Source organism: Bidens hawaiensis, unplaced genomic scaffold (genome assembly GCF_021521415.1).
Source record: "Bidens hawaiensis isolate Kalapana, Puna unplaced genomic scaffold, B.hawaiensis_p1.1 tig00005498_1, whole genome shotgun sequence".
NCBI lineage: Eukaryota > Viridiplantae > Streptophyta > Magnoliopsida > Asterales > Asteraceae > Bidens > Bidens hawaiensis.
The window spans coordinates 390,788-395,273 of NW_027491353.1; positions in this window are offsets into that span (position 1 = coordinate 390,788).

The window sequence follows — 4,486 nt, forward strand, 5'->3', positions numbered from 1 at the left end:
GTTTATTTAGATGTTTTGTAATAAGCAGGGTCGGATCGTTTGAGCTACTTAAATATTTCCCTTCCATACCCTTACACCTGGCCCCGTTACAACCCTTTTAAAGACCTCTTGATTTGCATTTGTGCCAAAGCAGCTTGATGGATTAATATGTACTTATGAGTGATATTGAGAGCAGAGTGATACTGGCACATCTTTTGCTAGTCCATATATTAAACTAAGAGGAGAGATTTTATATTACGAGTGGTATGAGCATGTGTGCCTTAACCGGAAACAAAGTACACTTGTCTGGGCGGCTCTATTGTTTTTATTATAGCAGTTAACTGTATTTGTGAGATGTCAATCTAAAAACAATGTCAGTCTGGGAAACTGGGTATGACCTTAAACCTTAATAGTATTAATGGCGATAATCTACATACCTAAGATGGAGGTCGATGTTTGCTTTAGAGTTTTGCTTGAGGGAAAGAAAAGATAAGTGTGGGGATGTGATGGTCGGTTAATTTGTATATGTTTTAATTCGTTTATTGTTTAGTTTTAACTGTTTATTCTAGAACTATCGATACTTCATACGTGTATTATTGGATTTCAGGTCACAAGCGTTAAAGTACTCAATATGGACCTATTGTGACATGGAATGAAGACCCGGGATGTCCAGCACGCAAAACGATAAAAAGATTGAAGTTTGCTGTAGCAGAGTCCTATCACGGTACGCGATGGGTTTGCTGAAGTCCCCATCGCGTACCGCGATGGGTGATAAAAATAACTTTGACTTTGGTCAATCGTGGTACGCGATAGGCCATAGAAGACCCCGTCGCGTACCGCGACGGGAGGTGCAGACGGGATTTTTTAGTTTATATCATCTTTTTCATCCTAGAAAACCCTAACTCCGTTTTTACGAACCAAAGGCGATTCCAGCAGTCCAAGAAGGCGATTTCCACTATCCTAGCTCGTGTCAAGACCATATCTATGATCTATATCATCCGTATTGAAGATTCGATGATGTTGTGGCTCGGCTAATCTCCTAGAATCGCACCCGGGATGTATAGTTTGTAACCTTTACAGTTTTTCTCATGTAACTAAGAATACTATTGTGTTATTATTGCTGATTGATATATGATTATTGATGTTTGGTATTTCTGTGTGTTCGGTCGGTTTAGATTTACGTTGGTCTGAACGATCTTTTACCAGTTGCTAAATAATTAGTCATATAACTGTTTGGTTAGATTGAATACGATAAAACGTACAATTGCCCTTAACTGGGTCACACTAGCAAAGAATGTTTGATAACCAGTGCCGTGTGTAAAGCAATTATTGATGTCTAAGGTTTTGTCTGATTGATCAGTTTTCAGTTAATCGTTAATAATTAATCTGTTAGGTTGCATGAGATACTATTGGTTGCTTACTTGAATTCCCGTGTGTGATTTGCTTTGTTAACTGTTTACAACTCGTTTATTTGTTCGTTGCTTAGTTCTCTATATTTACTAAAATTGCTTGTGTGATCAGCACTAAAATTCAGTTACTTCATTATTAGAAATCTGTTACACGAATACGTACCCCTTGTGATACGATACCCTACTTGCTCTAACTATTTAGAAAAATTAGGTTTTTGATTGACTCAATCGACGGTTATCAACAGGTTGGTATCAGAGCCATCGGTTTCAGCGAATTAGGTATTTAAACATTAGTACATAGGCTTTAACTTTAAAGTTATTATTATCATTATTCATAGGGATAAGATAGGATTGGTAAACTTCCTATCCCTAATTTAACTACGTGCAGATGTCTTATATTATTTACCTTGGTCATAGACACCGAGTAGCAATCCGATCAAAACCGGCATTCAACTACGAACCATCAGATATGGAGAGTAGATAGTTATTATACAAGCTTTTTCAATTACAATCAATCGATCATTCCGATAGTACCCTATGGAAGCCAACCTGCATATATCCCAGGAAGTCAACAATGCCCAATCGAAATCTCCGACAACACTGCTGACAACATTCCTCAGTACCACCCATCTGAAATTCCCACTTACCATCCTTCCGAGGAACATGAAGTGGAGAGTAAGATCAAACGGGAGATTGAATCAGAATCATCTAGCTGGATGAATTGTCACTCTGATCAAAGACGATGGCAATTCGGATCACCACCATCAAACTATCAATACCAAATCCCACCGACCACTGCAGAACCAAGCCATAAACCAAGGATGAGAGTCATCTTGCCATACAAAAAGAGATTTGTTCAATCACCAATAAATAATCCTTATGAATCGGAGGAAGAACCCGAGGAAGAGGAGGATCCCGAGGAAGAAAATGAAGAGAAAGAAAATCCTTATTTTCCTCCGTATAATGGACCAAGACCTTCCATATCACAACAAGCTAAAGAGATCCGTGAAGAGGCAAACCTGATCGAGGAATTTTATACAACTAATATCCCTGATGAGGAAATGAATACATACGTTGCAAATCCACACCTCTTTCCGCAAGAGAACGCTTATCTATTCCCAGCTGCATCCGCACCAACGAGATACCCTAACCCGCCAAATTCAGTGATGGATGAACTAAGGAATGAGAAAGTATACAAAAAGAGAATAGGAAAGAAAATAGTTAAGAAATGTGACAAGATGAAAAATCTTGTTAAAAAGTGGATTAAGGATTAGGAATCGTTGTTACGTACTGCTGTTAATTGTTATGTTTTCTTTGTAAAATAAATAATGTAAAGTTTGACTTTTCTCTGAATCTTGTTTTATTCATGTAACAACATGTCTAAAGCCAACAGTAATCAAGAAATTCAAATAAATAATAAAGAAAAGACCATAGCAGAAAACATAAACAAAGAAAAGACAGTAGCAGAAAACATTCTAGCAATACCGAAAGACTGTGCTCGGTATTCGCGATTTAATCAAAAAAGTTGTAACTCCGCTTTATGACTTAATGAAAAATGATCCAAGTCGAACCGCCTCTCATTCTAATAAAAGGGCGAGTCAAAGTAAAAGTGAAACTGTTAACTCTAAAAGAGAGTCAAAAGAGAAACTGAGAATAAAGAAAGTAAGAAGAAAGAAAGTAAGAAAAAGAAAGAAGTAAGTGATGAGAGTTAGACTGCTGAAAACAACCTCCGTGATAAAACCAAGAAGTTAAAGATACACGAGGGTTGTGATTTCAAAGTATTTAAGGTTTATAATCCCAAAGAAATCTATGGGGATAAGGGAGCAATACACACCCTCCGATGGTTGGAGGACCTGGAATCAATCGTATTGATTAGCAAATGCACGGAAAGTGAGAAGGTGCAATATACCTCCCAGAAGTTCAAGGGGGAGGCATTAGAATGGTGGAATACCCTGATCGGAATTAAGGGTAGAGAAATCTTATACAATCTGGATTGGGCAACGTTTAAAGCCATGATACTAAAGAAGTTTTGCCCGATTAATGAAATGGATGAAATACAAACCAAGTTGTTGAACCACAAGGTTGTGGGAACCAACCTCAAGGAATATAACACTAAATTTCTTGAGTACTGCAGAATTGTACCTCACTTGGTCACTCCTGAAATCAATAAAGTGACGCGCTATATCTACGGACTGCCAATAGAAATCCATAACTTAGTCCGTTCACATATGCCGTCTTCAACGGAATCTGCTATGGAGTTGGCCGGGTATTTGATGGATGGGATGATAAGGAATCGAGATGAGAAAAAAAAGGATGATGGAAGAACAACTGTGGGAGGAAAGATAAAGAAGACTGAGAAAAAGAGGGAAGGGGCGTTTGTATATAGTCGCCATGTGTGTAATTCATGTGGTAGGAGACACTTCGGAAGATGTCTTCGACCAAATAACACGGTTACATGTAGTTTTTGCAAAATACCGGGTCATTCGGAAGTCGATTGCAGGAAGAAAGCAGCAGTATGTTTCGACTGTGGTGAAAAGGGAATTTTAGCAATGAATGCCCAAAGAAGAAGCCGAAAATTGTAACGGGTTGTGCAAGTGGTAACGCTACCAAGACTGATGCCAAGAAAGGAAACGCTCGTGTCTTTATGCTATACACTCAGAAAGCAGCTGATATACCGGGCGTGATCACTGGTACGTTTCCTATTAATAATGTTTATGCTAGGGTTTTATTTGACTTAGGTGCGAACCAAAGTTTTATAGATTATAAATTCTGTAGTCTATTAAATGAGCCCTTAGTTAAACTAGATAAACATTATGAAGTCGAGACTGCTGATGGAAATATATGTAGAATAACCGAAGCCTTAAATAACGCCACTATTTCCTTAGCCGATCACGAAATACCTGTACGATTGTTACCAATGAAATTATCAGGTTTTGAGGTAGTTTTAGGTATGGACTGGTTATCGTCTAATCAAGCCCGTATCTTATGTAATGATAAAGCCATTGACATTCGAACGTCTAACAATAAAACCATTCGTATCACCGGAGACAAAGAAGCAGGACGTGTAGGAATCATTTCTAAAATAAAGGCAAATAGTT